Below are 12,499 nucleotides of genomic sequence, written 5' to 3'. Positions count from 1 at the left end.
CTCTATCAGACTGTTAAACAGCCACCATTGAGTGGCTGCTGCCAACACACTGTCATTGACACTGACCCAACTCCAGCCACTTTAATAATGGGAATTGATGGGAAATGATGTAAATATATCACTAGCCACTTTAAACAATGCTACCTTATATAATGTTACTTACCCTACATTATTCATCTCATATGCATACGTATATACTGTACTCTACATCATCGACTGCATCCTTATGTAATACATGTATCACTAGCCACTTTAACTATGCCACTTTGTTTACTTTGTCTACATACTCATCTCATATGTATATACTGTACTCGATACCATCTACTGTATGCTGCTCTGTACCATCACTCATTCATATATCCTTATGTACATATTCCTTATCCCCTTACACTGTGTATAAGACAGTAGTTTTAGAATTGTTAGTTAGATTACTTGTTGGTTATCACTGCATTGTCGGAACTAGAAGCACAAGCATTTCGCTACACTCGCATTAACATCTGCTAACCATGTGTATGTGACAAATAAAATTTGATTTGATTTGATTTGATTTTTTGATTTGCATGAGCCACACAATTCCCCAAGCTCTGGGACAGTGCTGGTCAGAAAACAAACTAGCTAGCTGATGGATGCAAACAATGTCATCCCCCTGTCACCCAATTTGTAAAAAAAAAAAAACAATGTTCTCCCCCAAAGATCTGCAAAAACAAAGCAAAACGACATCAGTTTCAGTAGCTAAATACAGTTGAAGTAGGAAGTTTACATACACCTGAGCCAAATACATTTAAACTCAGTTTGACATAATTCCTGACATTCAATCCTTGTAAAATAAATCCCTGTTTTAGGTCAGTTAGGATCACTACTTTATTTTAAGAATGTGAAATGTCAGAATAATAGTAGAGAGAATGATTTATTTAAGCTTTTATTTCTATCATCACATTCCCAGTGGGTCAGAAGTTTACATACACTCAATTAGTATTTGGTAGCATTGCCTTTACATTTTTTAAACTTGGGTCAAACATTTCTGGTAGCCTTCCACTAGCTTCCCACAATAAGTTGGGTGAATTTTGGCCCATTCCTCCTGACAGAGCTGGTGTAACTGAGTCAGGTTTGTAGGCCTCCTTGCTCGCACACGCTTTGGACACGTACCACGCTGCACCTTGGTCCTCACCTTCTTCCACCAACAGCCGTTACAGTCATGTACGAAGTAGATGTTCTAACCGATTTGCCAAAACTATAGTTTGTTGACAATACATTTGTGGAGTGGTTGAAAAATATTGCTAGGTTGTTTAGTTCGCTATCTAGCTAGTTAGCTAGCTCTTTATTTTCATGAACTGAAGTCTGATTTTAATTGGAAAATAGCAAGGATAAATCAGGTGCAACTGCTTGGGTTGTGGCTGGCTGGCAGGCAGAGCAGCAGTATCGCCATCCTTTCTCCCCTGCCTCGGGGATGGTATGTTGGGGAAAATGTTGGACTACCTAGTTAACATTTTCTATCCTGCTTGTTTGATCCTGATCTTATTTCAAATGCTCACAGAGCCGTTTTCCCATTCGGTCAAACAAATTATGGCATTTTGCCAACGCGGTTTTGGCAAATACATGATTAGAGGCTGTTGTGTGCGTTTGTTTGTAGACCTTTGTTGACAGCTTCGACAGTGCTACTGACGGTAGTGGTGGCGTTTGGCTTGCGCTTTCAAATTATATAATATATTTAGCTATTTTACGTCTCAAATGAAAAGGTTATTTGACGCATCAGATAGTGTTATTTGACGTGTATCTTTTGACACACAGTGACCCGAACAGCCATCCATTCTGCGCTGGTCACACTCCAGCAGCGCCTGATGGAACTCCACAGGTCACAATGTCAATGTGAAAATCATTTACAACGGCTTTATATGACTAAGGTAGCGTTTACAGTCACTAATCTAGCAGTGTGTTCTATGGCAATGTGCAGTATAATCTGCTGTCCTAATGTCAACCACTAATGATATGGTTCCGTGTTTGACTAGCAATGTGTGGTTTGCATTCACAGTGTTCAAATGTAATTGACACAAGTTATAGCTTGCCTCTACACTCTGTATGGTGATAAAAGAGAACTTTCAACGGAAGAAAATTGAATTAAAATGGCCCAAGATAACATTCTAGCATCAGGGTTATTGTTACTCTTTTACAATTGATTGATGCTTTGGGTCACATGTAAATGGAATTTAAGATAGCTCTCTGTGAAATTGGTTGACTCCCAAAGATTTCCAGTATTTCCAGGATATTGTGGGGGTAGAGGGTCAGAGGAGAGGTAAGGAGGTTTAAAGTCTCCCCCCCCAGGCTTTAAAGAGACTGGGAAATCCTTCCCTCCTTCCTTTCCTAGCTGGATCACAGGCGAAATTCCTCCTCCCTAAAGACCAGGGCTTATTCAAACATTTTCTGCTCACATCTCCTTTCTTTCGAATGAGTGTTTTTTTCTCTCCCTATTTTTCTTGGCCTCAGAATGGGGTCAGCAGTTTAGTGGGGAAAACATTTGAATCGGTGGCACCAGCCCAGAGCTTGGCGGTGCACGGTGCTGCTTACACATTACAGAGCGGTATTAACCTCTCCTCTCTCCTCAGACATCTCCATTACAGCCCCTGTAACAACACAGCCGCACCGTACTACAGCCAGTTAGCAATAAAGACCAACGATACAGCTAACTGCCTGCCCAGGTTTTTATCCATCGATTGAAGCGTGCTAGAAAAGAGCAGAGGCACAGCACAGTGTCTCTCTCTCTCTCTCTCTCTCACACACACACACACACGCACGCATGCACGCACGCACACACACACACACACACACACACACACACAGACACAGACACACACACAGCAGCCTCTGAACGGAGGGAAACAGGAGCCAAGGCTAAAGGAGAACAATACAATACAACCACACGCTGTCAAATTCCCTCAATCAATGAAATACTATTAGCTCCCACTCATTCAGGCAGTTTCAGTCTCAGGCTGCATTCAAGCTGCAGATTTAGTGTCGATAGTGTCATCAGGTAAATATGAGTCCCTTTCAGGCTGCAGCACTGTTGATTTAAACTGTTCAATGAAATAGAATGGAATAACCTGCAGTATTTTATTAGGATCTGCATTGGCTGTTTCTGAAGCAGCAGCTACTCTTCCTGGGGTCCACACAAAACATGAATCATGGCATAAAACAGAACATCAATTGACAAGAACAGCTCAAGGACTGAACTACACAAATGTTAAATAAGAACAATAGAACCATCAAAAAAGGCCCGACTGACATTTACACACATTGCTGACAGTCACCCACACATCAGTACATATACATATGCCTGAGTTATTGCTGATGTGTATAATGTTGAATCATCAGTGTACATCAGACGCACCAGCTTTGTTCAAAGCTGGTGGGAGATCATTAGTAACAATAAAGAACAGTAAAGGGTCAAGAAAGCTGCCTTGAGGAATACCACACTTGACATGTTTTACATTAGAGAAGTTTTCATTGAAGATAACCCCCTGTGTAACATGAATGCGTCAGTTATAGGTATAGGGAAAACTCTGGGCTCATGTTATAGACAATTAGGGCTCAGGGTTTTTCTTGGTCAGTAAATGTGGTCAGAAAAAAACTGTTAATGCATTAGTAATTGCACTGGTGATAGTAGAGGCAGAGTAGAAAGGGAGAGAAGGGAAGAACAAGATGGAGAGACAGAAAAATCAAGAGAGCCAGAGAAGTGGGGTCGGGAAAAGCGGAGAGACAGAGAGAGAAGAAGAGGGGAGAGAGAGAGAGAGGAGAGAAGGGAGAGTGGAGATCAATGGAGGCAGTTGGAGGTTAGTCACCTTGGCAGCCACGGTAGGCCATGTAATCTCCCTCCTCTATGTTTAATCATGAGCCCCGATTGTTGATCGCCTCAGCGGGCCGGCCGCATCTCATTTTGGGGCTCACTGCCACTCCGGCACGCACACACACTCATGCAGGGGGAAATGAAAAGGAAATCGTGCACTTATCTACCGCGGCTCCACATCACCAGCCTATAGTGCTTACTCAGAGAAACACCTAATCGTATCAGCTCCTCACCTGACGTGGCGTTGCTGGCTGATGGGGCTTTCATCTAGAAGCAGCCTGATAACCTTTGTTAACAGCTCTGTCTATGAGGTTGACTCAGTACGCACACCTGGCATTGAGAAAGTCCATGGTGTTTCATCTAGAAGCAGCCTGATAACCTTTGTTAACAGCTCTGTCTATGAGGTTGACTCAGTACGCACACCTGGCATTGAGAAAGTCCATGGTGTTTCATCTAGAAGCAGCCTGATAACCTTTGTTAACAGCTCTGTCTATGAGGTTGACTCAGTACGCACACCTGGCATTGAGAAAGTCCATGGTGTTTCATCTGAGGTCAAACTGATAACCTTTGATAGCAGCAACCCTGCTAGCTTGCTCAATGTACCCATTCTGCATTGACATGGTGTATTATTAGCCTAGCTGTACTGTAGCTTATGGTGTTGCTGGTGATGTCCAGTTCTCTTCATCTCTGGTCTCCCTCTCTCTCTGCCTCTCCCCACCCTCTCTCTTAGCCTTCTCCCGTCTCCCTGTCTCTTTCCCACCCTCCCTCTCTCTCTGTCTCTGATGTGCTTGCAGTGTTGTGATCCGTAGCGAGGGCGTTAGCGTGCTAATGCTAATACAGTCCTCTGTATTCCCATCATGTCTGTTCTGGCTGCTTACGGCTCCAACACCGCTCTGGTTGGTTGGATCCATATGTCACTCAAATGGGCAACCTGTGCTCTGGCAACAGCCCAGTTGCCATCCAGCCGTATCGCCACAACGATAGAATTAAGAAAATTCTGTATATGCTCATTGGCCCAATTGAATTACAAGCAGGTTTTTCTATCCCCCCCATAGGGTTCTAAATGGGTTGTCGTGGTGATGGCTGTCTATTTTCTGGCTTCGTTCTATCATGACTTTTGTTTTCATATGTTTTTGATGGTTTGTTTGGATTCTTCTGTGGCATTGCCCTTTTTTTATTGGTCTGCGTTTTTCCTGTTTGAAGCCCGAGCCTTGGATTTTATGATATCAGTATTACATTTTATGGTGAATTATTTGCGTCACAAAACATAAAGGCTGTCTGTTTCTATGAACACCCGTCTTTCATGTACTGTTAAGTTTTAGGATCTGTATTTTTCACCTTTATTGCATACGGCTGTGCGTTATTGACTGAGAGAGTCTGCAGGACTCAGCAAATATTGGAACAGATACTGTGTGGTGCTTGTCTAGTCTATAACAGACATATTCTCATTCATACTGTACACTGAACAAAAATATAAAACGCAACAATTTCAAAGATTTGACTGAGTTACAGTTCATATAAGGAAATCAGTCAATTGAAATAAATTCATTAGGCCCTCATCTATGGATTTCACCTGACTGGGAATACAGATATGCATCTGTTGGTCACAAATACCTTAAAAAAAAATGGGCTTCACAATAGACCTGAGGATCTCATCACGGCATTTCTGTGTCTTCAAATAGATAAAAATGCTCCCTCAACTTGAGACATTTGTAGCATTGTGTTGTGGGACAAAACGGCACATTTTAAAGTGGGCTTTTATTGTCCCCAGCACAAGGTGCACCTGTGTAATGAACATGCTGTTTAATCCACTTCTTTAATCCACTTCTTGATCCACTTCTTAACACCGCTCAGGTGGATGGATAATCTTGGCAAAGGAGAAATGCTCACTAACTGGGATGTAAAACAATTTGTGCACCAAATTGAAGAGAAATAAGCTTTATGTGCGTATGGAACATTTCTGGGTCTTTTATTTCGTCTCATGAAACCAACACTTTACATGTTGCGCTTATATTTTTGTCCAGTGTAGCACACTGTTAAGCTCTCAGGAAACACACCTGAATGCAAACATAAGCTTCTGTATGTTGTCTTCTCCTCCTCCTGGCTGAGCCAATCAATACCATGGCATAACTACACATGACATTATTATGACAGTGTTCTTCATACTACTGTGTAGTGTAGTACTTGCCCCACCATACATAGGCCTATTATCGCTACAACAAGGCCTCCTGAAAAGAGGTTCAGCTCACAGAGTAGACCTACCTATAAACGCAACTAATGCAGTCAGACAGGTTGCTGCTTGTTGAGGTTTAATTCTGTCTCATCTGATCTGTCTGTCCTATAGAAATGAAGGGAGCAGGCAGCCCACGGTTGTCGTCAGGGCTGAATCACCATGGAGGATAAGCCTCGATACCAAACCTGTCCTGTCTGTTAGCGCCTGACAATGACTAGACAGGGAAGGATTGTCAACATAGTGTTGAGCCTGGTTCTCATTGGCTTTATTGGTGTGTGTGTGTGAATTGCTTTTAGGCTAAATAGTGTGCGTTTGTCTTTTTTTGTGTTTGTTAATGCATGTGTGTGAGAGTCTATATAATATGCGTGGTGTATGTATCTGTGTGTGTTTTTAAACAGACTGAACGTGGGATGTCTCATTAAGCTCAGTAGACGCAGTGAGATCAGACACACACGCGTAGAACACGCACGGACGCATACGCACAAAAGCCATGTCAAATATATACTCAAAACATCAGAATTCAGATTCAGAAAACGTTAACGTCCTCAGAGGCAATTCATCTTGCGGCAGTCATAAAAACATATCACATCTACAAATGAACGTGTCCGTTAGGTATCCAATATATTAGACTGTGCACTTTGGACAGTATCAGGTGCGTACTGACCTGGTCTTTGGCCTGCTCGGGTTTCAGCCCGTTTTGCCACTGGTTTATCAACTTAATGAAGAGGGTTTGGGTGGACCGTCACTCCCACGCTCATTTAAAGGATCAACTCTGAACGCTCCCACTTTGATCTGAAACAGACTCATAACGACTGTTACTAGTGAGATCACAGTAATATCAGCATCCTCAAAATAAATCAGTTATTTGTGGAGCCTGCTTGTGTCAGGGAGGGACGTTTCAAATGAAAATGTTTGGAGCGTGCGCGTGTCTCTGAGAACTCCTTACATCTGGGATATTCAAACTGGGGTCCGTGGCCTCCAAGCTATTACAGGGGGTCCGCAAATCAATTATTTAAATGTTTTTATTAATATTGCTATTAACAGAATAAACAAAACACATTTTGAATTACATACAGTACCTACAGAAGAAAATAGGAGAATATTTTCATTTATTTTACCCCCAATTTCGTGATATCCAATTGCCATCTTGTCTCATCGCTGCAACTCCCCAAAGAGCTCGGGAGAGGCGAAGGTCGAGTCATAAGTCCTCCGAAACATGTCCCGCCAAGCCGCGCTCCTTAACACCTGCTTGTTTAACCCTGAAGCCAGCTGCACCAATGTGTCGGAGGAAACACCGTTCAACTGACGAACGAAGTCAGCCTGCAGGCACCCGACCTGCCACAAGGAGTCGCTAGAGCGCGAATAGCCAAGTAAAGCCCCCCCGCAAAACCCTTCCCTAAACCGGATGACGCTGGGCCAATTGTGTGCCGCCCTATGGGACTCCAGGTCATGGCCTGTTGTGACACAGGTATATCTTCCTTCTAATGGTGTCAAAATTATTTCTCAACTCCTAATATTGAGCAAAATACACTCATTGGAGACAATTACAGTCACTGGAGTATCTGACATAGGCTTTAAAAAAAAGCACCCACGAATACCAGTCACTGTAAGTGTGACTATCTACTAGTAAGCTTTCTTGACTTGGACATTTGTTTTTGCCAACACATGGCTAACCTTTGTTAAGGTTAGTTAAACAGCTGCTACTAGCGAAAATGGGTTAGGGTTAATGCGTTCGAGTTAGCCTATTACATAGAAATTTAATTAGAGTTGACGCTCCCTCTTCCAACTATAACTATCTCCCAAATCTATTCATTTAAAAATGTTGATGACTTCTCCTTGCCATAATCATTCACCTGATAAAACTTTTTTTAAAAATTCTTTATGATGGTGGGGGTCCCTGGTTTTCCTGGGCAGGGGCCTCTGGTCAATATTAGTTTGAAGACCCCTGCCTTACATCAGTTTGTACAGTTGAACTCAGGAATGAATACATGCGCTGAAATGGCCACTTATGCCACATTTAACGACGGTTAACAAGCTCGTGGCTGAAAACGATTTCAAGGAAAACATGGCAAGAAAAGTGTCGTCAGACTACACTGACTGGCAGCAGTAAACGTTTGGATTTCTGGGGCAGAGTAAAACCTCGTGATGCATGTGTGCGTTTGCTGGGGCAGCTGCTCATTAGAACGTGTTACATAAGCAGAGTTCAACATTGGGAAAGAGGGATGGAGGGATGAAACGAAAGATTGTAGTGAAGGGGTTGTGTTTGATGGCACGCGGGGCGGTCGGGTTGGGGAAGCTACTCGTGCATTCCAAAGACAACAGCAGTTATTTTCCTGGCTCCCATCACCACGACATCGAGGAAATCCTCCGAGAGGAGGGAGAGAGCCTTTCATTATGTCGCCATAAAGCCCAACACGGAGGGATCAACACTGGGACAATACACGGATTAGCCCAGTGGTGTTGGCACACGTTGGGGAAACTAATACACATTTATGGACACGTTTCTGTGAATACACACACACAGACAAACAAAGACACACACACACACTTAGTAGCCTTGTGTTAGTGTAATGAAAACCACAATGTGTCTCTGGGAATACCTAGCCCATAGGTAGTGTGAGTCTTAACTGCTCTCTCTCAGCCATGTTTCCTCTATTACAGTTATGGCCTGGTCTGGGCTCACAAAACAGAACAACTTATACAGTCTGTCCCCCTCCCTATGTGTGTTCTGGCAGGGGGAGAGCGGATGGAGGGAGGGAGAGGGGGTTGGCAGGAGATGGGACATGTGAAGACCCCAGTTGCTCTGTGACTGGAGTTGGCAGGGGAGCATGGCTAGAATGGTTTGTCACAGTTGAAACAGAGCTGCTAACATGATGTGGCCATAAGTCAACCAGGAATAGATGGAGGACCTGGTTGAAGCATAGAGGTGGATCCAGGCTCCTCGGAATGCTCTCTCTGGGGAAGGAGGGTCAATTAATGCCTGATTGGTTGTTCCAGCAGAGGGGAGGTGCTACTCTAACTATTGTGTGATTGGTTGTTCAAGCAGGTTCCCCCCCAGTACGGCCAGCAGGGTATGGGAGGATACAGCCAGCAGCAGCAGGGAACACCTCCGGGATCCTACTTCAGCCCCCCCCAGCAGAACCCCACCGCCCCCACACAACCCCCCTACCTGCCTCCCCGCGCCCCACCCCAGCAGGTAAGACCTCACTTACAGTCAGAGAGGGGGTAAATGTAAAACAGACTGAAGATCAGTGTCTAAGGGACACTTCATCCCGTTCTGTTATCCCAGAATACTTTGCTCCCACACAGACCTCTTGTGGTGTGTGTGGGCAGAGAGTCTGGCTCTGGCCCGGAGGTTTGATTTGTCGTCCAGATTATTCATATGGGCTATTTCTGGCATTCCCTGCTTCCTCTACTTTACTTTCATTCAAACACACTACACACCAGACCTTGAAAATACCAACTTTTCAAATACTCAAGGTTGTCATATATAGTTTAGAGTTTAAACTAAAAGGCAACTATTTTCTTTGATAGTCAAATACAGGTCCAGGAAAACAAATCATATTTGAAGCTATTTGAATATACACTGAGTGTACAAAACATTAAGAACACCTTCCTAATATTGAGGTGCACCCCCCCCCCCCTCCCTTTTCCCTCAGAACAGCCTCAATTCGTCGGGGCATGGACTCTGCAAGGTCCAGGCCCCGGCGTTTCACATGGATGCTGGCCCATAATGACTCCAATGCTTCCCACAGTTGTCTAGTTGGCTGGATGTCCTTTGGGTGGTGGACCATTCTTGATACACACGAGAAAAACCCAGCAGCGTTGCAGTTCTTGACTCAAAACGGTGCACCTACTACTACTATACCCCGTTCAAAGGCACTTAAATGTTTTGTCTTGCCCAGCCACCCTCTGACTGGCACACATACACAGTCCACGTCGCAATCGTCTCAACGATTACAAAGCCTGTTTTCTCCCCTTCATCTACACTGATTTGAAGTGGATTTAACAGGTGACATCAATAAGGGATCACAGCTTCACCTGGATTCACCTGGTCAGTGGAAAGACCAGGCGTCCCTAATGTTTTGCACACTCAATGTATATACGCAAGTTATTTGAAAACAAACAAATATTTATTGGATAGCGGCCAAAGATTTGATGAAGAACCAAAAACTACAACAGTTAGTTAAATGAGTCTAAATACATTATCATAACCCTGGTTTGGAGGGCTCTTAGGTATGAATTCTTGATAGAGCCTATAGCCTAGAATTACATACGAGGGACATGCAGTCGTCTCAACATTAGAGTAACATTAGAGTAAAACCACGTTTGCAGCTTCAAAATGACTAACAAATGTATTTTCATAATGAGGTACATAAGTTAATGCAGTAACACTTGACATCCAGTTCCCTATACATTTGTAGTAACTTTGATTATGACAATAGCAATATTGTTGTTACACAGGACATTGGAAATGGCTTTATAATTGCATACTAATGTAGTTATTACATAAGTGGAGTAAGGAACAGTCAGTATTCCTCTTGTGTACAGTAGATAGAAAAACTCTGTTCTTTGCTATGCAATTCAAATGCAATTACCTTTGGTCAGTTTTATGCAACAACACGCTAGTAAAATGTTGCTCCAAAAGTCATTTGTTTTATTACACAGGAACAGTTTAAAGGTAAGTGTTACTGAGAATTCTAGCAGTAACAAAATATGGCTATTAAGTGTCAAAAGGAAAGTAAATATCCCAAAACTGTCTTGAATCAACTACAGCCACGCTAGGTTGAAAATCATGTCATTTAGCACTATGAGTAAAGCATCCTTTTAAAGATGGTATAGTGTCCTCAACTCTGGACCTCGAAGCCAGTGCCACTGTGTTTTTTCATTGTTCCCCTCTAATCAGGGACTGATTTAGACCTGGGGCACCAGGTGGGTGCAGTTAATAATCAGGTAGAACAGAAAAGCAGGATGCTCCGGACCTCGTAGGGTCAGAGTTGAATACGCCTGATATAGTGTGTGTTTGAAAAATAACACTTTACCTCAGATGCCTCCCTCTGAAGTATTTTCAGGTATCATACAATTAATTGCAGTTTTCTACCTTTTCAGTGACATGTTGAAAGAGTCATACATTAGCAACATATTTATACTTCTCTGTACACAATATCATTGGTTGATTGGTTTGACTTGATTATGTACACCTGGGGCAATGGACATTCAGGAGAATGGACATTTATGAAAATCTTCAGATAGAAATGTATTGCGTAGATCAAATTCGACTGTGAGATAGATTCATTATTTTTCTATCTTTCAACATGCAGTTCCAGATACAGCCCTGCCATTAGTTGAAGGCGGCCAATCCAATAGTTTCAGAATGGTAGTCACCTCTGAGATCTATATTCCAATATTTTATTTAAGTAGTTGCTTTCTCAGGTCTGTATTCAAATAGTTTTGAAAAGTAGTCACGTTCTCAGGTCTGTATTCAAATAGTTGTAGTCACCTCCAAAGTAACAATTGTTCCCTTGGAATAGTTACTTTCCACAAAGCACAGCTAAAACTATAGTTATCCCAGGTCTGCCACACACACACACACACACACACACACACACACACACACACACACACACACACACACACACACACACACACACACACACACACACACACACACACACACACACACACACACACACACACACACACACACACACACACACACACACAGACAGACAGATGTGGTTGAGTCAGTGTGGGGGCGCTCCAGGATTTTAGTGAGAACTGAGTTCTGCAGGATATGGCCAGAGAGAGAATGCAGTCAGTCAAGGATTGCATGTTTATGCCTCTTTTACAACTCTGGTTGCATTTAAACTACTTTGTATTACACAGTCCAGTTGAGGCTTTCTCAATATTGGCCGCAAGGTCAACACTCTCTCTTTCTCTCTCTCCCTCTCTTGCTATCTCTCTCTCTCTCCCTTTCTTGCTATCTCTCCCTCTATTGCTATCTCTCTTGCTCTCTCTCCCTCTCTTGCTCTCTCTCTCTCGCTCTCTCTCTCTATCTTGCTCCCTCTCTTCTTCCTCCTCAAAGACTCATTAATCAAGTCCTTTATCTGAGTCTCTTCTCTTCTGGCTAGGCCTGTAGTGTCTCCAGACTGCAGGTTGGAGCAGGGTGAGGTGGGCCAGCCAAGCTCAAGGCTTTTTGGATTGAACCAGCCAGCAAACAGCCCTCTACAGCACACAGCCTCCGGACCTATGTAGGGTTCTAAAGATTTAGTGTCAAATATTTTTAGGCCATTGGAGGATGTAGAGTGGTCTAAGAAGGCAGGGGGTAAAGATGGATGATCATTTCTGTAAGGTTACTATATAAAAAACGACCTGTGAGCGGGTGTGTGTATGTGAATTACAGTAGGGAGAGTACCACTGTTGTCACC

The 12,499-nt window shown here is 43.2% G+C and overlaps 1 pseudogene; it reads left to right on the top strand.

Moving 5' to 3' along the window:
* Positions 1 to 12,499, top strand: part of LOC115138792 (AT-rich interactive domain-containing protein 1B-like) — a 229,549-nt pseudogene that overhangs the window by 41,104 nt on the left and 175,946 nt on the right.

The sequence above is a fragment of the Oncorhynchus nerka genome, linkage group LG12 (assembly GCF_034236695.1).
Source record: "Oncorhynchus nerka isolate Pitt River linkage group LG12, Oner_Uvic_2.0, whole genome shotgun sequence".
Lineage (NCBI taxonomy): Eukaryota > Metazoa > Chordata > Actinopteri > Salmoniformes > Salmonidae > Oncorhynchus > Oncorhynchus nerka.
The sequence above is the reverse complement of the archived record's forward strand: the minus strand, read 5'-3'. Positions and strand labels throughout refer to the sequence as shown.